Source organism: Panthera onca, chromosome B4 (genome assembly GCF_046562875.1).
Source record: "Panthera onca isolate mPanOnc1 chromosome B4, mPanOnc1 haplotype 2, whole genome shotgun sequence".
Taxonomy (NCBI): Eukaryota; Metazoa; Chordata; class Mammalia; order Carnivora; family Felidae; genus Panthera; species Panthera onca.
Genome location: NC_138345.1, coordinates 55,791,620 through 55,814,914, shown reverse-complemented (window position 1 = coordinate 55,814,914; position 23,295 = coordinate 55,791,620). Strand labels below are relative to the sequence as shown.

At 38.7% G+C, this 23,295-nt stretch overlaps 1 long non-coding RNA gene across 1 annotated transcript in view; it reads right to left on the bottom strand.

Moving 5' to 3' along the window:
• Positions 1–908: 908 nt before the first annotated feature.
• The window catches only part of LOC132694607 (uncharacterized), a 45,409-nt gene continuing 23,022 nt past the window's right edge, over positions 909–23,295 (bottom strand). Inside the window, exon 3 of the long non-coding RNA XR_009617396.3 lies at positions 909–1,131. This is a non-coding gene — a long non-coding RNA (uncharacterized LOC132694607). The remainder of the gene's footprint in view (positions 1,132–23,295) is intronic.

The following is a 23,295-nucleotide window of genomic DNA, read 5'->3' as shown; positions in this document are numbered from 1 at the left end:
GCTCAGTCCATAGAGCTTAGGACTTTTGATCACAGGGTGATGAGTTTGAGGCTCATGGTGGGCATAGAGCTTACTTTAAAAAAAAAAAAAAGATTACTTGCATTTTTTAAAAAATTAAACTAAAAGGGCAGCAGTGGGGCGCCTGGGTGGCTCAGTCGGTTAAGTGTCCGACTTCAGCTCAGGTCACGATCTCACGGTCCGTGAGTTCGAGCCCCGCGTCGGGCTCTGGGCTGATGGCTCAGAGCCTGGAGCCTGCTTCCGATTCTGTGTCTCCCTCTCTCTCTGACCCTCCCCCGTTCATGCTCTGTCTCTCTCTGTCTCAAAAATAAATAAACGTTTAAAAAAAAAATTAAAAAAAAAAAATAAAAGGGCAGCAGTGAAGACCTTTGTACATGACTTGACATGTGTGAGAATACTTTTAGTGTAAATATTTGAACATGAAATAATATGATAAATTGTTACAGATTTTCTGATGTTAGATAGACCATGCTTATAGTCATGGAATAAACCTTATCTGGTCATGATTTTTTTCAAGTTTTATTTATGACTTTGGGTCTACATTCATAAGTGAGATTTGTCTATGATGTTATTTTCTTACAGTGTTCCTTACTTTTGTTACCGAGGTTATAGAGCCTTCTAAAATACTTTGAATACTCTTGCTATTTCTTTTTTTTTTTTAATTTTTTTTTTTAAGTTTATTTATTTTTGAGACAGAGAGAGACAGAGCATGAACGGGGGAGGGTCAGAGAGAGAGGGAGACACAGAATCGGAAGCAGGCTCCAGGCTCTGAGCCATCAGCCCAGAGCCCGACGCGGGGCTCGAACTCACGGACCGCGAGATCGTGACCTGAGCCGAAGTCAGACGCTCAACCGACTGAGCCACCCAGGCGCCCCTACTCTTGCTATTTCTAAAACAGCTTGATTACAACAGAATTTTTCTCACATTCAAAAAACACGGAAGGGGTGCCTGAGGGACTCAGTCGGTTAAGCAGCCAGCTTCGGCTCAGGTCATGATCTCAGGGTTCATGGGTTCAAGCCCTGTATCAGGCTGTCTGCTGTCAGCACAGAGCCCACTTCAGATCCTCGGTTCCAGTCTCTCTCTGCCCCCCTGCCCCCAGCTCACACTCTGTCTCTCAAAAATAAATAAACATTAAAAAATAAAATAAAATAAAATAAAATAAAATAAAACATAAAAAATAAAAAACTGAGGTATTCTTTGTTGATATTTTAGATTTTTCAAATGCTTTTACTTCTTAAAAATTATTTAAAAAAAATTTGTTTTAACGTTTATTTATTTTTGAGACAGAGACAGAGCATGAACGGGGGAGGGTCAGAGAGAGGGAGACACAGAATCTGAAACAGGCTCCAGGCTCTGAGCCGTCAGCACAGAGCCCGACGCGGGGCTCGAACCCATGGACAGTGAGATCGTGACCTGAGCCGAAGTCGGACGCTTAGCCGACTGAGCCACCCAGGCGCCCTAAAAATTATTTTTAATATTTATTTTTGAGAAAGAGAGAGAGCACAAGCAGGGGAGGGGCTGAGAAAGGGGGACAGAGGTCCAAAGTGGGCTCTGTGCTGACAGCACAGATCCTGATGTGAGGCTAAAATTCACGAACTGGGATATCATGACCTGAGCCAAAGTTGAACATTCAACTGACTGAGCCACCCAGGAACCCCCATTTTATTTATTTATTTTATTTATTTTGAGAGAGAGAGAAAAAGAGACAGAGGGAGAGAGAGAATCCTAAGCAGGCTCCTCACTGTCAGCACAGAGCCTAAAGCAGGGCTTGAACGTAGGAACCATAAGATGAAACTTCCACAAAACCCTGCAAATGATGAGGTTTGGGGAACTCCCAAGTTGGTGAATACATCCACATGTTACGAGGGTGGTACACCCAGCTCCACAGGCTCGTGGGTTCAGTAATCTTCTGGACCTCACCCTTGTACTTCTTCATCAGGCTATTCATTTGTATCTCTTATAATAAACTGTAATAGCAAGTAAAGCATTTTCTTGGGTTCTGCAAGTTGTTCTAGCAAATTGTTGAACCTGAGTCGGGTGGGCTTGAGGGAACCCCGGTATTTGTAGCCAAGTTAGACAGAAGTGTGGCTAACCTGGGACCTGATACTTGTGACTGGCATCTGAAGTGACATCCCCCCTTAGGGGCGCCTGGGCGGCTCAGTCGGTTAAGCGTTTGACTTCAGCTCAGGTCATGATCTCGCGGTTTGTGAGTTCAAGTCCTGCATTGGGCTTTGTGCTGACACCTCAGAGCCTGGAGCCCATTTCGAATTCTGGGTCTCCCTCTCTCTCTGCCCCAAGTCCGCTCATGCTCTGTCTCTCCTTCAAAAATAAATAAACACTGAAAAAAAAAAGAAGAAGAAGAAGAAGTGTGATCACTCCTGTGAGACTGATCACTTAAATCTGTGGAGTTTGACATTAGGACTGGGTAATTAGTGTCTACCTTGAATTGAATTGTAACACACTTAGTTGATGCAGAGTTGGAGAAATTGTATTGGGAAAGATACCATGTATTGGTGTCAGGAGGAAAAAAATCTCTTGCCATCACTGTGGATTTGCATTCTATTTTAGTTACAATCAGTGGTGTCCTGGAGCCAAATTATACTGGTTCAGAAGAGTCGTTTATTAACCTCCATGAAATTTGTGGGCTGGTTGTTAACTACAATAATACACACACACACTCCACAAATGGGTAGCATGTTTTATGTGCTATTTTGACCTTGCTTTTTAAATTAATGATATATCTTGAATATTATTCTAATATCAGTAGAATATTTTTGTTACAGGGGTACTGCATTTTTTTTCTTTTAAGATGATCTAGTTTTGTTTTCACTATGATGGGCCTTGGTGTAGATTATTTTATTTTTATTTTACAGTATTTTATTTTGAACTTTGGTATATATCCTGATTTTCTAGATTCATGACTTTTTTCATTTCTAGGCTATCCTGCTTATTATCTCTTCAAACACTAGTCCCAGTATACCGTCTCTTTCTGAAACTCCTCCAATTCCTTATTATGCCATTTAACCACATAAACATCAAAATTTCAGGTGTATTATTTTATATTTTCTAGCCACATCTATGCCCTGTGTATTTAAGGCAAACTTTTATTTAAAAGACACCCCAACATACAATGACTTAAAGTGTTGTTATTTAGTGTGCTCTTAGGTAACAATCCTGAGGTGACTGAACTGAGTTTCCTGCAGGTTCTGGGGTAAACAGTCATTAAACGAATCTTATACTTTCCATCCTGTGTCTCCACCATTGCCTGGGGCAAGAGTTCTTTTTTTTTGTTTTGTTTTGTTTTTTGACTGAAAAATAATTGTATACAATATTGTATTAGTTTCAGGTTAGGGCAATAGTTCTTAACCATTTTTGTGCTATAAACTCCTCCGGCACTCTATTCAAGCTTATAGACCAACTCTCAAAATGATACATAAAATAAAATACATTTTTTTAATGCATAAAATGAAATACATTTAGATACAAAGGAAAGAAATTCGAGCGCCTGGGTGGCTCAGGCGGTTAAGCATCCGATTCTTGGTTTTGGCTCAAGTCATGATCTCAGGGTTCATGGGTTGGAGCCCCTCTGCACTGACAGTGCAGAGCCTGCGTGGTATTCTCTCTCTCTCTCTCTCTCTCTCTCTCTCTCCCCCCCTCTGTCTGCCCCCTCCTACTCGTGCTGTCTCTGTGTCTCTCAAACTAAATAAATAAATTTTTTTAAAAAGTTTAAAAAGAAGTTAAAAAAAATAAAGGAAACAAGGGCGCCTGGGTGGCTCAGTCAGTTAAGTGTCTAACTTTGGCTCAGGTCATGATCTCATGGTTTGTTAGTTGGAGCCCCACATCAGGCTCTCTGCTGTCCACGTAGAGCCTGCTTCAGGTCCTCTGTCTGCCTCTCTCTCTGCCCCTCCCCGACTTGCACACTCACTCTCTCAAAAATAAATAAATAAAAACATGTAAAAAAATAAAGGGAACAAATTATACCAGATTACAGTTATCAAAATAGTTTTCTAAATAGTGATATAATAATAAATATACTTAATTCATTAAGCATCATAATCTAACAATGATCTAATAACCACCATAACCTTGAAGTACTGTTGAGCATAAATGATATTTAGAGAGATCTGAAAAAATTGTAATGTGATATGAAAATATTTTTGGGGTGAAAAATTCATAGGTATTGCTAATACTACAGTGTGGTTTGCTGTTTACATTCATAATTAAAGAAAATATTAATTTCAGCTAGAAGCTAGTGAAGACAAGGATATAATATTTTCCCATTCAAGTTCATGAACCTGAGATTAAGAACCCCTGCACTTAGGTGTCTCTTTGGCTTGAAGCTGAGTCCTAGGCAGTGTTCTCACTTACAAAAAGGGGAAGAACTTGAAAAAATGCACACACCACGTTTTAAAGTTCTGTTCTGAATGTGGCATATAATACTTCTGCTCAATAGGACTTAGTCAATGGTGGCGTCTGGCTACAACATAAGCTGGGAAACAGTCTTTAACTGGCAGCCACATTTCCAAATATAACTGTATTACATAATAAATTAGCAACTGGCAATCTCCTTCATGCTCTTATAAGAAAAAATAATTTCTACAATTTTTTTTAACGTTTATTTTTTGAGAGACAGACAGAGCGTGAGTGGGGGAGGGGCAGAGAGAGAGGGAGACAGAATCTGAAGTAGGCTTGAGCTGTCAGCACAGAGCCCCATGAGCTGCTGGAACTCACCAACTATGAGATCATGACCGGAGCGGAAGTCAGATGCTCGACTGACTGAACCACCCAGGCACCGCAATTTTTACAAGTTTTAAATTATGAACAGATATATCAGACAGTGGGTTTACATGAGCATTTCCTAATGTATAAACTTGATAAGTATTTTCAGCATTTTTATATGTTGAAATATATTTATAAGATGAAATATATTTTTAAATTGCAAACAGGGAATACAAAAAACAAAAACAAAAACAAATAAATAAATTGCAAACAGGGAATTAGCTCACCACAAAGTTGTGAATTAGGTAAAATTTATTTCTGTCTTTACAACATTCTCATTTCTTTTTCTTTTTAATTTAACTTTTTCTTTTTTTTTTTAATTTTTTTTAATGTTTATTTATTTTTGAGACAGAGAGAGACAGAGCATGAATGGGGGAGGGTCAGAGAGAGGGAGACGCAGAATCTGAAACAGGCTTCAGGCTCTGAGCTGTCAGCACAGAGCCTGACGCGGGGCTCGAACTCACGGACCACGAGATCATGACCTGAGCCGAAGTCGGCCGCTTAACTGACTGAGCCACCCAGGCGCCCCTTAACTTTTTCTTTTAAGAGAGAGAGCATGCATGTGTGGGGGGGAGGGGCAGAGGAAGAGGGAGAGAGAGAGAACCTTAAGCAGGCTACATGCCCAGTGCAGAGCCCCACACAGGGCTCAATCTCACAACTGTGAGATCATGACCTGAGCCGAAATCAAGAGTTGGACGCTTAACTGACTGAGCCACCCAGATACCCCTACGACACTCTCATTTCTATCCATTTTTAAAACATCCTCTCCTCTTTTCTCCCATTTGATGAACCTGCATCTTTCAGCCTTTATTTCCATTTTTATTTTGAAAATGTTCAAACATACAGGAAAGGTGAAAAAATAGTACAATACCTATACACCCTCCACGTAGATTAAAAAATGTTTAATTGTTAACATTTGCTTAATCTCTTTATTTTATTTATATATATGTTTGTCACAAGCACATTATGAGTGCACAGACATGAGTTGTGTCTTTCCACAGTGTTAGCTTTATTCAGTCACAAAACAAGGCTAACATAATTGTAAAGCAGGTCCAAGATTCCAAACTCAATGCCATTTTGTTACACATTTAACTTGGTTTCATACATATCACACAAAGTAAAGCACACTACAAACAAGATACAGCAAGAGGTGAGAAGTTGAGAAACCCAACTCAAAGTCCATCTATGAATGCATAGTAGAGATGAGGCCTCAGTCTGGTCTGGTCAGCTCTCTGTGCATACTGCTAATTATATTCTAGCAGTGGAGGATCTCTGCTATGCTCAGAGACCAGTCAGCCAGAGCTTTGGCACCAGTTGCCTTTTCAGGGTGGTCAGACGGGAAAGGGTTAGTGTCTGGAGAGTCTGACAGTTTGCTGCAAAAGTCACCCCTTTTTAAAGGAGCTTAATCAGCCTTGGGCCTTTCAAGACCTCTTCAGGTTCTGCTGGTCGTCAGTTCTGGGCATCATCAGTCTGTGCCGGTTTCAGCATTATCTGGTCTTAGCTGCAACGCTCTTGGTTGCCTGACATGAGTCACTGCTTGATGTAAGTGACTCCATCTTGCCCTCTACAATATTTTTAAACAATTTGAATGTAAGTTACAGATATCATGAAACTTCACCCGTAGATACTTCAGCATGTATCTCTGAAGAAACAAGGACATTCCACAGTATAACTACATTATCACTCTTAAGAAAATTAACAATAATTCTGTAATACCTAATATCCTTTCCACATTTAAATTTTCTTAATCATTGAAAAAACATTTTCATAGGTGTGCCAGGCTGGCTCAGTTTTGATACAGCATGTGACTCTTGATCTCAGGGTCATGGGTTCAAGCCTCACATTGGGTGTGGAGCCTACTTAAAATAAAAAATAATAATAATAATAATAAAAAGTTTTGTATAGCTAGTTTTTCTGTAATATGCATCTCTTAGTTTGGTGACAGACCTTTTCAACTTTGAACAAACCTCCTTTGCATCTAAGTAATGTCTGTGTTTATCTAGACTTTTTATTTCTACTTGTGGATTTAAAGGTTTTTATATCTAATTAATACAAAGACAGGAAGGGAGAAGACTTGAGTTTTTTCCATTTTATTAAGTGGATCTTTTGCTCAAACCTAATATTAAATTAAACCTAATACTATTGCTGAACAGATATAGGTCTTAGCGACTTTAAATACAAAGGGGTGGATTACAAGGTATTCTGGGACTATGTATGCCCATTTTAGGCTACATTTGACATCTTGGCTTTCTGTTCAATTTTTCAAGATTTTCAAGATTCTACCAATATTTATTGAGTAGTCAATATGTGCTGGGGACATTTAATTAAGATGGACATGGTGTCTGCCCTCAAGGGAGAGAGATCAGTTAATTAATATTTTCAATTGGAAATATTGGAAGTATACTATACAACAGGCTCAGAACTGGTATTCTCTTTAATCCCAGCCCACAATCCTTTCATATTCCCTACCCCTGAGATGTCCACATGTCAGAGATCTGAGTGTCATTATTAAATGCCATCTCCCCCTTCCGGTGCTTTATCCTGGTGCTCCAGTTCTCCAATCCTGCAGCATTGGTGTTATTACGTATTCACCTCAAACCACTGATATACAACTTCTAGGCACAAAGGTTCTGGAGTCTCAAACTCTTTGGTCCCAAGACTCATGGATTATGATCAGGGAAAAGAGAGTAACTGCTCAAATGTTTTAATCAGCTATTTCTGCAATAATGCTTCAGAATACACCACTCCAAACTCAGTGGTTTAAAACTATAAGCATTCAAAAATAAATAAATAGGGATGACTGGCTGGCTCAGTTGCAAGAGTATGCGACTCTGATGTTGGGGTTGTGAGTTTGAGCACCATGTTAGGTGTAGAGATTACCTTTAAGAAAGAAAGAAAGAAAGAAAGAAAGAAAGAAAGAAAGAAAGAAAGAAAAAGAAATTTACAACTACAAGCATTCATTTTTCTCTTAAGGATCTGTAGGTTGCTTGCTACTTTACTATTCTAGGCAAGATTCTTATTTCTAGACTCTGGGTTCCAAGTTCTATGTTGCAGGTTAGGGTTCAGGTGTGCTCCACGTTTCTACAGCAGCCACTCAGGTCAAATCACCACAGCACAAGAAAACAAGATAAACTTTGCAGGCACATGAAAAGCCTGTGCTCACATAATTTCCTATTACATCATATTCTGTTGATTTAAAGCAAGTCACATGGCCAAGCCCCAAGTCAGCAGCACAGGGAAATAGAGTCTAAGCCAAGTTAGAAGGGAAATGAAGTGAATTTTTTGTGGAGCATTAACGTATTACATCAAGATTCCTAGGAAAAAAAGGCACGGAAAAGGATAGAAAGAAGAGATTCCCAAGGGTAGGACAAAGAACAGCTAAACTCTGGCCATGATTGAAGATGGGATAGTACCCCCAAAAGATCAACTATCAGGAAGTAATATGGAGGACCCATTGCAGTGGGTGTGATGAATAGTGATGAAATGCTACAAGATATCACACACAAAAAAATCACAAACATTGTTACTGCTGAGAAAGATGAAGAATCAACAAATGAGGAAAATATTAAAATTTTATTTTTTATTGTATATGGTAAATTACAGCTATTTGTGAGGGCTGCTTTCCTTTTATGATTCCCAATCTTTAGGCACAGTAACTACCACAAATATCATTAAATATGTCAAATTGTGTTATTTTAGTTATAGAAGAAGGTTTTATATACTGAGCGTTTATAGATTTTTGTCATGCAATTTGATTTTTTGCTCATAACTAGAGGGATCTATGATCTAAACTAGAGTGGAAGCTAAGAGAATAGAAATAAAAGAACATATTTAATAGCTATTTTGCAGAAACGATTAACAAAATAATTGGATAAATAATTGGATTCAATTTAAGAGATGGATAAATCCAAGATATTTTTGTATGCAAGCCTAATGTGACTTCTTGAACAGTACAATCAACAAAAGCCAAAGAGCTGTGGGGGGTCTGAGAAATAATTTATGATATTGTGATTTAAAATAAAAAGTATATATCTGGTCTTTGTCACATTCCTGGCACAGAGCTCCTGAAACCCTTGTAAATTCCTAAGAGATGAGAGCACTGGGAGACTCTTTTGTTCTAATGGGGCAACTCTAGGTGGACTCCTGGATGGCCCTAGAGGTAGGCTGATAACCAGAAAGACCAAGCTATGATTAGAAGTTTGGAATTTGTAGCCCCACACCCCATACCTCAGCAGAGAGAGGATGGAAATGGAGTTAATAAATGATTGTTAGCACATGAGGAAGCCTCCAGAAAATCCCTATAGTATGGGGTTCAGAGTGTTTCCAGGGTCGGTGTTCACATCCACATACCCCAGTTCCCCAGAGGCAGAAGCTCCTGTGTTCAGGATGCTTCCATACCTTGCACTATAATATCTCTTCATCTGGCTTTTCATCTGTACCTTTCATCACACCACTTAATAAACTGGTAAACATGTTTCCCTGGGTTTTGTGAGCTACTTTATCAAATTAATTGAACCTGAGATGAGAAAGGGGGTCATGGGAACCTCAGATTTATTGCTGGTCAGAAGCACAGGTGACAACCTGCACTTGTGATTGACATCTGAACTGGGTGGGAGTAATTTTGTGGGACAAAGCCCTTATACTGTGGGATCGGATGCTAACTGCAGGTAGATAGGGTCAGAATTGAACTGAGTTGAGTTAAACTGTAGGACACCCGGCTGGTGTCAGAGATTTGCTTGGTGTGGAGAAAAAACTCCCACATAATTGAAATTGAGTGCAGAATCTTAAACTCCAAAAATGACTGTCAACAATTCTTCTTACAACACACGCTGCTCCTCTCATCCATATTGCTTGTGACTTGTTTTGACCAATGGACTATAGCAAAAGCTATATTGTGCAGTTATGCTGTACAGTTATGGACCTTTCCTTCAAGGGGTCATCTTGAACGTTTCAGCTTCATCTGAGCTCCCAGCTGAATGTAGCCATAAGAGTAATCCTAGTCAACAAATACTATGTTAACAGATTTGCTATTCAGTTGAGCCTAGCCAACTCAAAGAATCATGAGAAATTATAAATAATTGTGTTAAGCCATTAAGTTTGGGGATAGTTTGGGAGCCAGTAATAGAGAACTCATAGAGAAATTGGTACTGAGTATGGAATTCAGTTACAACAAAAAGCATAAGATATGCAGCATTAGCTTTTGGACTGGGTGGTGGACAGAGAATGGACAGATACAAGGAGACTATTGGGGGAGGCCGGAAAGCAGCCTTTATCTCGTCAATAAAGATAAGAGAAATAGCAAAAACAAAATTTATTGGAGATTGGAAGGGGAACCATGTATGTATGGGTGAAGTGGCAGAACAATTAGCAAGCCTGCTAACTGTAGTAGCTTGGAAGAGAAAAAGTATTCAGTAAACCTATAGATCTGTTTATGCAGATTTCCAGACAGAACATTAAAATTGTCAATCGATCTCTTTTAGCAAAAACATACGATAAAGTATTCAAGAGAAAGGTGAGGGTAAAAAGGGATTGTTCAATTTTCAAGTGGAATTTAGAGGACATATACAGTCTATGACAGTCTTCCCAGCAGGCAAAAATCTCTCAAGGCAAGAGATATTCTCAGGACAAAGTTAAAATTCAGAGCTCTGCCAGTAAAATGCAGTCATGATCAAGTCAATGGTGCAGCTGTAAGAACTTCTGTTAAGACTTCAGAGTGACTTAAGGAAGTGTCATACAAACCCATAGAGTTCCATGGGAAGGTTTCTAAGAATCCTAAGGACATCGTCCCACGGTAGCCTAATGTGCCCCAAGAAGAGAGAGGGCTGTCTTGGAAACAACTATCAATATGGGTTTTGAAGCACAGAGTGAACCCCAGAATGATTTATATAAAACTTCCAAAGTCATTAAAAGAACTGCCCCAGCAAAAGCATCATCTTCTTGTACCAAGGAACAAAGACAGTTCACTTTGAAAGAAGCCTCTAGACCCTAAACTTCCAATGGAAGAAAGCAGGCTGTGACAATTACTTATGTAAACAAAAAAATGATAACTTAGGCAGAGCAAAGATCCCAAAGAGTCCAAAACCAAGAATCAATAGAACAGTGAATTCAGAAAATTCCCGGAGAATGGAACTAGGACCCATGTCTGGAGTTTGGAGCATGGCCACGTATGCTGGCCAGGTTTCAGAAATGGACCATGACTACTATGTGGTCTTATGTCTCCTGCTTTCAGGACATGAGTTTCTCTTGCAGTTGCTCTATCCTTTTCTCACCCATGTCAGGATGGGCGGTGGGGAGACAGGTGTTTTTAACTTGCAGATCTCCAGATCAAGGTTAACTGAACCTGAGGAGTCTCATCCTCATCTGGATTTAGTACAGATGACAAGATCTTGGATTTTGGGCTAGCAAAGTAATGGGATGAAATCTGGGGGGAGCGGGGTAGATTAATGTATTTTGCATATGAGTGGAAGATAAATTCTAGATGATGGACTGTGGGAAGACAGCTAAAGACAGCTGCCAACAATCCCTCCTAACTTTGCATGTGCATGTCACTCCACCAATCAAAAGTAGAATCCAATTCTCCTCCCTGCTCCCTCCCTGAACTTGAACTAGATTGTGGCTTGTTTTGATTTACAGAATGTGTTAGAAGGGACATTCTAGAACACCCAAACACAAACCTTCAGAAGCTTCTGCTTTGAAGGCATCCAGCTACCACGTAAATAAGCTTGGACTAGACTACTGAGTAGTAAGAGACCAGGGGCTTCAAGTGAGAAATTCTGGCTTCCACACTCCATGCCAAGGCCCAGATGTATGAGGACGGCAGCCTGGAATATTTTAGCCTGGCTTAGCTCCCAGATACACCAACGACTTCACCTGACACTATATGAAACAGAGAACCCATTGCCACTGAGCCCTCCAAAAAACTGCGGAATCATGAACAAATAAATGACTGCTTTTAAAAAACACTAATTATTGGAGTGGTTTATTATGCAACAATAATTAATGAAAACAGGATACAGGAGAACATTTTGGGGATGGTGGAACACATTTAAGGAAACAATGATTTATAATTGTGGCTTCAAACGTGCTGAATTTGAGATCAGGGTGGGCTATATAAATGAATATTCTGCTGCCAAATTTCTAACACCTTTAAGAAGAGTAAAACAAGACTATTCATTTACACAATAACTTAAGCACTAATTTATACAATAATTATTCACTGATAATCTATTATGTGCCGGGCTGTATGCAGGGGTTGAATGACAATGTGTTTAAAGACGACTTAAATTATCTTAGCCTGTCAGTAATTTTCAGAATATTTCTGTAGATATTGGTAGCATCTACCTATTTAAGGTAGGCTGGGCTATTTTTCTACTTTCCCCTCTCCTCCCTTCCTAACAGACTTGATATCAATGATATCTTACAGTAAAAGTAAGTCGTAGACCAAATTGTGACAAATGTAAAACATATAGGAATTGTCTTTCCTTGACAAGAATGCAGAATTCTATTAAGAAATACATATTAAGATGATGAAGCAAACCAAAATCATAGTATTAATATTTTTATGGTATGCTTGGGAATAAGCTATTTGTCTTTGGTATATTTTAATGTTTTATATTTTAATGTTTTAAGGAGTTTGAAATATTTAATATTTTACAGATTGTCTTCATGACTCTATTTTTTATTTAAGAGAGAGCATGAGTTGGGGAGAGAAGCGGGGGGGGGGGGAGAGAGAGAGAGAAAGAGAGAGAGAGAGAGAGAGAGAGAGAGAGAGAATCTCAAGCAGGCTCCCATGACCCTGGGATCATGACCTGAGCCAAAATCAAGAGTCGGCTGCTCACCCAACTGAGCCCAAGGCACCCCTCATGATTCTTATATAAAAAGTTTCATGGATTTAGATTTGCAATTTTAAGGCATAAGATGAATTGAAAGGCATAAGACAATGTTACTAGGTTTATTAATAGTATCATAACTTTGAAAATAACTTGAGATTCAATATAAATATACATATATATATATTAAATATTCTAGATTTATGAGTTATTTAAATATTTGGGAAGCTTTCCCAATCAGACAATTAAAATATTTAACTAAAATTATCTGAGGTGCCTGGCTGGCTTAGTTGATAGAGCATGTGACTCCTGCTCTCAAGGTTGTAGGTGTCGGCACAGAACTTGAAGTGGGGCAGAGAGAGAGGGAGATAAGAGAATCCCAAGCAATCTTCACCCTGCCTGAGCAGAGCCTGACTTGGGGCCCAATTTCATGAACCATGAGATCATGACCTAAGCCAAAGTCTGACGCTTAATTGAGTGAGCCATCCAGGTGCCCCCTAACATTTACATTTTTAAATTTTAATTTGAATATTTAAATATTTTAAATAATAAACTGCTAAGACAGAGATTTATTTTTTCTTTTTTGAGTTTCCAGATAGTAATGCTTCCCAGACAATAAACAGCTCCATCTTCCAGTGGTTAGGATGGCAACTGAACTATCCACAACTAAGCTATCCACAAGCTGCTGGTTTCTTCTACCTCAGCAAATGATTTCAATTTCCTATGGGTTCCAAGATCTCTAGGAAGGGCTGGATGTAGGTTTTTGTGGGGCCTGAAGTTTACACATCTCCTTTTGCTGACCCTTCATTTTTATTTCCCAAATAAATCTTATTCCTTAACCATGACAGATGACCACTGTGGAATTCACTTTTACCCTCTTTAAGTTCTACTATTTATGTGCTGAGTCAGTGCTATTACTCTACATCTCTTTCACATGCAGCTATAGAGAAAATTAATTTGAAACTTTATCCTGGTCAAATACAATGGAAGTGTAAGAAATAGCCCTGCAGTCACAGTTGGGTATAAATGAAATATAAGAAGCTTAGAAAGATACCTAAAATAATTAAGTTAGAAATTGTCATTCCTGTCAGCAAATTATGAAAGATCTGAAAAATATCTTTGGAATAAAAGTGGCTATTGCTGCAAATTATGTGTTTTTGCATTGTATAATCCCATTTCATTTATGTGATTAACTTGCCTTTTTTAATTTTGAATCTTTATTTTTATTTTTATCTTATTTATTTTTGCTGTTGAAACACACGGTCCTATCTCAATATTTCTTTTCTTTTTTTTTTTTTTAATTTAAATTCTAGGTAGTTAACATACAATGTAGTATTGGTTTCAGGAGTAGATTTTAGTGATTCATCACTTACATATAGCACCCAGTGCTCATTCCCAAAAGTGCCCTCCTTAATGCCCATTGTAGCAGGATTCTCACACAGAGAGTCATGACACCTAGGCTTTTCTTTCCAGGAAGCCACTTTATTCATGCCAGCACTGCTCAGTTGGGTTCGTACCCAAAGAATTGAGCCCCAAATGCCATGTGGCATAGTTTTTTATATATTTTCTACTACTTTGTCTCCCATACAGGTAACACACAAAAATGTAGTCTGATTAAGTGGTCTCATGTTACAAGATCTTGAGGGATGTTGTCACATAAGCGTATAGTCAGGTTGTCTTTGGGTTGTTGTTTTTTTTTCTTTAGGGAGGGGTCCCTACCACACCGTCACCCACTTAACCCATTCCCCCAACAACTTGCCTTTATTTTTAATGCAAGGTTTTCAAGAGTAAACCTATCTTGAGCTGGAAAAAAAATCGAAGTATATGGACTTCAGTTTCTACAAATGCCCCAGAGTGATAAGTAGTTTTAGAAAGAAGGCTAACGAGAGGTTTCTAGTCCTGGCTCTGCCTTTTACCTACCATGTTACTTCACTCTCACTCATCTGTAAAGTGGAGATAGTACAGCTTACTGTGCCAACCAGACCAAGTCATGTTGTAATTTAGCTGAACCAAGTGGATGTGAAAAGATCTCTATAATTCAGAGGTGAGGTATTATTGTATTTATCACATAGACACTGTTCCCTAAAACCTAACACACTCACAGCACCCCTTACACCAGGAATATGCTGTTCTATCTGTTTTGCCTATTCATTTAAAAAAAATTTTTTTAATGTTTATTTATTTTTGACAGAGAGAGAGACAGGCAGATAGAGCATGAGTGGGGGAGGGGCAGAGAGAGGGGGAGATACAGAATCTGAAGCAGGCTCTAAGCTCCGAGCTCCAAGCTGTTAGCACAGAGCCGCACACAGGGCTCGAACTCATGAACCACAAGATCATGACCTGAGCCAAAGTCGGATGCTCAACCTACTGAGCCACCCAGGCACCCCCTGTTTTGCCTATTCAAATTGCACTTCCCCTTAAGCCCATGTTCGAGAGCTATCACCTCCTAGATCTTTCACTGAACATTCTATCTGAAGTCTTTTTATGTATATATATAGAGAGAGACATATATATGTCTATATCTATTGTTTATTTCCTTGGATCAATTGTATCTCTTTTTAAATATAACACAAAGTCACATATTGAAAGAAGGAAGGATACAGCATTTAACTTTATGCATTAATTGGATGTCTACCTATCCTTTGCTAGGCAATGTGAGGACTCTGAGACACTCTTCCTGTTTCAAAAGTATCATAATGTAGTAGCAGAAATATGACATTTTGTTTATTAACTATTCACTGTTACTACTATTAAATACTATAAAATCATTAGCATCTGGATGGTATCTGAAGCCCAAAGAGTAAAGGGACTTGATCTGACAAGACTGAAGAGAAAAGAGACTGTAGAGAAAAGAAGGCCCAGGACAAAGCTTTAGAAAATCAGTATGTAAGAGATCAGGGGAGGATGCAGAGAATCCAGGGAAGGCTGTGAACATAAAAGTTTTCTAGAAAGAAAGGAAGAAAGAAAGAAAGAAAGAAAGAGTCTGTTTTTTAAAAGTGAACATGAAAAAAAAAGTTCAACATCATAAGTCATCAGGGAAATGTAAATTAAAACCAAAATAAGATACTACTGCCCATCCATTGCAGTAGTTAAAATGAAAAAAACAAAAAAACAAAAAAACTGACAATGTCGTGTGTTGGAGAGAATATGAAGGAACTTGATTCAAAGATTTCTGGAGTGACCCTTTTGGAAAACAGTTTGGCATTAAAAAAAAAAAATGAAATTAAAAATACCCTTATAGCACAAACCAACAATTCCACTCTTTGGTATTTATCCAAGGAAATGAAAACACACACCTACATAAGGACTTGATCCTGAATATTTATAGCAAGTTTATTTTTAATTGTTCTAAGCTGGATCCAGACCAAATGTCCATCAAAGGGTGAATGGATAAACAAATATGTTTTCTTTTTTAAAAAATTTGTATTGTTTTTAATTTAAATCCAAGTTAACTAACATAGTATGTAATAATGATTTTAGGAATAGAATTTAGTGATTCATCACTTCCATATAATACCCAGTGCTCATCCCAACAAGTGCCCTCCTTAATGCCCCTCACCCATTTAGCCCATCCCCCCCACCCAAAACCCCTCCAGCAACCCTCAGTTTGTTCTCTGTATTTAAGAATCTCTTATCATTCGTCTTCCTCTCTGTACACTATTGTTGCTTACCACCCCTTGTGTTCATCTGTTTTGGATCTTAAATTCCACATACTAATGGAATCATATGATATTTTTCTTTCTCTGACTGACTTGTTTCACTTAGCATAATACCTTCTCATTCCATCCGTGTTGTTGCAAATGGCAAGATTTCATTCTTTCTGATTGCTGAGTAATATTCCATTGTGTATATATATATACGTATATATATATATATATATATACATACACACCACATCTTCTTCTTTATCCATTCATCAGTCAGTGGACATTTGGGCTCCTTCCATACTTCGGCTATTGTTGATAGTGCTGCTATAAATACTGGGGTGCATGTGCTCCTTCAAATAAGCATTTTTGTCCTTTGGGTAAATACCTGGTAGTGCAATTGCTGGGTCATAGGGTAGATCTATTTTTAATTTTTTTAGGAAACTCCATACTGTTTTCCAGAGTGGCTGCACCAGTTTGCATGCTCACCAGAAATGTAAAAGGGTTCCTCTTTCTCCACATCCTTGCCAACATCTGTTGCTGCATGAATGTTCAAGTTTGCTATTCTGACAGGTGTGAGGTGGTATCTCATTGTGGTTTTGACTTGTATTTCCCTGATGATGAGTGATGCTGAACATTTTTTCATGTGTCTGTTACCTATCTGGATGTCTTCTTCGGAAAAGTGTCTATTCATGTCTTTTGCCCATTTCTTCCCTAGATTATTTGGTTTTGGGTGTTGAGCTTGATAAATTCTTTATAGATTTTGGATACTAACCCTTTATTTGATATGTCGTTTGCAAATATCCTCTCCCATTCCATCGGTTGCCTTGTAGTTTTGCTGATTGTTTCCTTTGCCGTGCAGAAGCTTTTTATTTTTATGAGGTCCCAATAGTTCATTTTTGCTTTTGTTTCCCTTGTCTCTGGAGATATGTCAAGTAAGAAGCTGCTGTAGCAAAGGTCAAATAGGTTGTTGCCTGTTTTCTCCTCTAGGATTTTGATAGCTTCCTGTCTTACCTTTAGGTCTTTCATCCATTTTGAGTTTATTTTTGTGTATGGTGTAAGAAGGTGGTCCAGGTTCATTCTGCATGTCGCTGTCCAGTTTTCCCAACACCATTTACTGAAAAGACTGTCTTTTTTCAACGTTTTTTTTTTTTTTTTTTTTTAATTTATTTTTGGGACAGAGAGAGACAGAGCATGAACGGGGGAGGGGCAGAGAGAGAGGGAGACACAGAATCGGAAACAGGCTCCAGGCTCCGAGCCATCAGCCCAGAGCCTGACGCGGGGCTCGAACTCACGGACCGCGAGATCGTGACCTGGCTGAAGTCGGACGCTTAACCGACTGCGCCACCCAGGCGCCCCAAGACTGTCTTTTTTCCATTGGATATTCTTTCCTGTTTTGTCAAAGATTAGTTGGCCATAGCTTTGTGGGTCTATTTCTGGGTTCTCTATTCTTTTCATTGATCTGAATGTCTGTTTTTGTGCCAGTACCATACTGTCTTGAAGATTACAGCTTTGTAATACAGCTTGAAGTCCAGAATGGTGATGCCTCCAGCTTCAGTTTTCTTTTTCAGGATTGCTTTGGCTATTCGGAGTGTTTTTTGGTTCCATACACATTTTAGGATTGATTGTTCTAGCTCTGTGAAGAATGCTAGTGTCATTTTGATAGGGATTGCACAAATATGTTTCCTTTTGTTGCTAAGTCGTATTTCATCGTATGGATGTACCATTAAATGTACCATAATATTTTCTATTCACTAGCTGATAGACATTGAGTTGTTTCCAATTTTGGGTGATTAAAATAAAGCTATAAATATTCATATAGAAGTCTGTGTATGGCCACAAGTTTTCATTTCATTTGGGTAAACATCTAGGAGTGAGATTGTTAAATTATATGTTAAAGGTATATTTCACTTTATAAGAAACTGCCAAATAATCTAAAATGGCTGTACAGGGGCACCTGGCTGGCTCAGTCGGTAGAGCATATAACTCTTGATCTTGGGGTTGTGAGCTCGAGTCCCACATTGAGTACAGAAATTATTTAAAAATAAATAAACTTTATTTAGTTATTTATTAAAATTTTTTAAAAATTTTTATTTACTTTTGAGAGAGCGCCCCACATTGACAGAGAGAGAAGAAGAGAGAGAGAGAGACAAAGAGACAGAGTATGACTGGGGGAGGGGTTTGGATCATTGTTTTTACCACGATGTTGTGACTCATCAGCATTTGTATTTGCATAATCTTCAAAAAATTAGGTTTCAATGTTGAAATTTGTAAATGAAATTTACAATAGTCTTCACAATGTCATATGCTCAGATGTTACACCTTAGACAGAATGACCTTCCAAAAGCTTAACTTTGATTCCATGAATTAGATGAAAAAAAAAATCATTATTGAGATGAATGGATTTTCTGTTGGAAGCATGTGATAACACTGGCATAAAAACAAGCATCATTTGGGGCATCTGGGTGACTCAGTCGGTTAAGTGTCCAATTCTTGGTTTCACTCAGGTCATGATCTCACAGTTCATGAGTGCAAGCCCCACATCAGGCTTCATGCTGTCAGTGTGGACCCTGCTTGGGATTCTCTCTCTCTCTCTCTCTCTCTCTCTCTCTGGCTCTCTCCTGATTGTACTCTCTCTCTCTCAAATAAATATATAAAAACTTTTTTTACGAAACAGGCATCATTTAACTGTTTGTAAAGTTCTTGTTCTGCTATTTGATACAGCACATTAATAACTATTGTTCCACTTTTCATAAGTGCACAGAAAAGGATCCAATAAAAAATAAGTGAAATTAATTGAAACAGTCATTTGATCTAATGCATCACATAGTGGTAAGTAAATGGGCTTTCTACATTTGCTCATGTTAAATTTTTGTCTGTCAGCATAGGCTTTAAAAAAAAAGTACTTACTTTTGAAGTAGATGCCAATGCTTCTTAAACTGATTAGTGTCTTCTGGATTTTCGATAGTCATTACTATCACTATGGCCCCCATGGTGAATGTAAATAGTGGCAAACACATTATGTAAGTTACCATCATCAATGGTAATATAGTACTTAATTTTCCATTAAATATGCATGTTACAGGTTGAATTATGTTGTATTCCTCTCCAAAATTCATATATATTGAAGTCTTAGCCTCCAGTACCTCAGAATGTATTCTTATTTGGGATTAGAGTTTTGCAGATTTAATTAGCTAAAATGAGAGGCACCTGGGTGAGTCAGTCAGTTAAGACTGAGCCCCCAGTGGAACTCTGCACTGAGTGTGGAGCCTGCTTGGAATTCTCTCTCACTCTCCCTCTGTCTTTCTCTCTCTCTCAAAATAAATAGATAAAATTAAAAAAAAAATTAGTTAAGATGAGGTCATACTGAAGTGGGGTGGACCCCTAATCTAATACGACTAGTGTCCTTATAAAAAGGGTAAATCTGGATACAGGCCATGCACACAAGGAGAATATCGTATGAAGATAAGGAAAGAGATTGGGGTGATGTTTCTAAATGCCAAAGATTGCTAGCAATCAAAAAGCTAGGGGACGGGCATAGATTCTCCTTCACAGCCCTCAGAAAAATCTCACCATCCCAATACTTCGATTTCAGACTTCTAGCGTCCAGAACTGTGAGACAAAAAATTCCTGTTGTTCAAGTGACCCAGTTTGTGATACTTTGTTATATGGCAGCCCTAGAAAACTAATAGCTGAATCCATGCGCTAGAGGTAACCATATAATGCAAAACTCTCTTAATTTACTATCACATAAAAGAAAATGCTAATTTAAAAAGGAATAAAACTGTGATACTTGAAGCTTATATACACATTATTTTTTTTTGTAAGTTTTACTTATTTAAGTAATCTCTACACCCAATGTGGGGCTCGAACCATGACCCCGAGATCAAGAATTGCATGTTCTTCCCACTGAGATAGCCTGGCACAACTTGTATATGCATTATTAAAACTCAATAGTATTGGTAACAAGGTCTTTTTTTTTTTTTTTAGAGCTCTTATTTTAGAAAGAGAGAGTGCACAAGTGGGGGAGAGGGGCAGAAGGAGAAAGAGAGAATCTTAAGTAGGCTCCATGCTCAGTGTGGTGCTTGATGTGGGGCTTGATCCCACAACTCTGGGATTGTAACCTGAGCCCAAATCAAGAGTTGGATGCTCAACCGACTGAGCCACCCAGGCTCGCTAGTGAGTGAAGTCTTCTTATAGTCTAGCCCCGGTCAGGCTACCAGATGACTGCAAATACATAAGTAACCCCAAGCAAGAGCTACAAAAGAATCTCCCACTTAAGCCCAGCCCAGATTTGTGTGATGCATGGAATTATGAGCAAATAAATGGATATTGTTTTGAGCCACTACATTTGGGGGCTGATTTTTATGCAGCAATGCATAACTAAAGCATCATTGTAAAGATTTGGGCTTTTACTCTGAATGAAATGGTTCTATGAACTGAATTGTTTCTCTTCCCTGCCCACCCCTCATTCATATTTTGAAGACCTCACACCTCATGTGACTGTATTGAAGACAGAGACTTTATACAGATAAGTGAGGTTAAACGAGTTCACAAGGATAGGGCTCTGATCCAATAGGATTAACGTCCTTATAAGAAAAGACACCAGAGGGGTGCCTGGCTGGCTCAGTCATTGGAGCATGTGACTCTTGATCTAAGGGTTGCGAGTTTGAGTCTCATATTGGAGATGGAGATTACTTAAAAATGAAATCTTTAAAAAAAGAAAAGAAAAAAAAAAGGCACGAGAGAACTTCTTCACATTTTCTCTGACAGGTGAAGATACAGTGAGAAGACAGTCTTCACAGAAGAGACCTTTCACCAGAACCCCACCCAGGTTGGAACCCTGATCTTGAACTATAAGAACTGCAAGAAAACAAAGTTCTACTGGTTAAACCACCCAGTTTGTGGCATTTTTCTATGGTGGCCCAGGATGACTAATACAGATAGGAAGATGGTAGTTTTATTTGTTTTTGTTTTTGTTTTTAATTTTTTTATGTCTATTTATTTTTGAGAGACAGAGACAGAATGAGAGACAGAGCATGAGTGGGGAAGGGGCAGAGAGAGAGAGGGAAACACAGAATCTGAAGCAGGCTCCAGGCTCTGAGCTGCCAGCACAGAGCCTGAGGTGGGGCAGGAATTCAGGAACTGCGAGATCATGACCTAGGCTGAAGTTGGATGCTTAACCAACTGAGCCACCCAGGCACCCCAGAAAATGGTAATTTTTGAGCCAAGGAGCAACATGATCTGACCTTTCAAAAAAAATTATTCTGGCTGCTACATTGAAAAAAACAAACAGAAAACCCATAGGTAGCCAAAGGAAGAAACAAGAAAGGTGGCAGAAAAGGGGCTCAATTGGTTAAATGTCTGACTTCAGCTCAGGTCATGATCTTGCAGTTTGTGAGTTTGAGCCTCTCGTTGGGCTCTGTGCTGACAGCTCAGAGCCTGGAGCCTGCTTTGGATTCTGTGTGTCTCTCTCTGTTCCTCCCTTGCTCACACTCTGTCTTGCTGTCTCCCTCTGAAAAATAAAGAATTTAAAAAAATAAAAAAATAAAAAGGAAATGTGGTCGAATGATCTAGATAAGATATAATAGTAGCTTGGACCACTTGGGTAGTAGCTATGCCGATGATGAGAAATGGTAAGAATCTGATTTCTGAATCTACAAAGTTGCTGACAAACGTGAGGTACAAAAGAAAGAGAGAGTCAAGGACAACTCAAAGATTTCTTGCCTGAGCAAGCAGACGGATGAGATCATTTAATGAGATGGGGAAGAATGCAAATAGCAATTTGGGGAGGACTTACTAGTAAGATCAGAATTCTGTTTGAGAATATTAGATTTGCTTAACTGACTAAGCCACCCAGGACCCTAAGAATATTAGATTTGAAGTACCTATTATGATTCTGCACCCAATATTGACGTGTGGACTCTTTCCAAACAATTCTCTACACCAGCTGGGTACCTATGATTTAACTCATTTCTGACACTATCTACCTGATAATTGTGTCAGATCCCACAGGACTCAGTCCTACAAGACTGCCTTTCCCCTACTTGAGATGGCAGTGCCAGTCCAGGTTGTCACTTGTGTTTCTAACCAAATGACTATAGGTTGGAGACTCCAACAGCCCCACTCCTTGGGTCTATTAACGTGCTGGAGTGACTCACATGACTTAGAGAAACATCTACTTACTAGATCACCAGCTTATTATGAAAGGATATATAGCTCAGGAGCAGCCAGATGGAAGAGATGCATAGGACAAGGTATATGGGAGAGGACATGGAGTTTCTGTGTCCTCTCCAGGAGTGTCCTCGAATATCCACGAGTTCACAAACCTGGGGTCTCTCTGACCCTGACCTTCTGGGTTTTTATGAAGGCTTCAATTCTGTAAGCACGATTGATTAAATCACTGGCTATCAATTCAACTTCTAGCCTCTCTTCCTCAGAGGTCAGGAGGGTGGGACTGAAAATTCCAACCATCCAATCACCAAGTGGGTTCCCCTTAGACGAAGCCCCCATTCTTAGGTGTTTTCAAAAGTACCCTCATTAACATAAACGTAGGTGTGGTTGTGAGATGTTTGTTTTGAATATTAAGACACACTTATTACTCTTACTACTCAGGAAATTCCAATGGTTTTGAGAGCTCTATGCCAGAAATGAGATGAAGACCAAATATATATTTCTTATAAATCAAAATATCACACCTATGTACATCCAGTCTATAGGAGAAATATTCAGCCAAGAGACATAAATTTAGGAGTTGTAAGAATATATAATTTAGAGCCATGAGATGAAGAATCTTCTAGGAACTGACAGTAAACTGAAAATGGGAAATACAAAGATTAAGTCCTGTGATACTTGAGTGTTCAGAGCAACTACTCTTAAATTATGGTTTGTGGCTCCAGGGGGTTCTTTGAGATCTTTTCATGGAGGCCTGGAGGTCAGAACTGTTTTTGTAGTAGTACACAAACATTATTTGTCTTTCTTTTTTTATATACTATATTAACAATTGCATTGAAAATACAAAAACA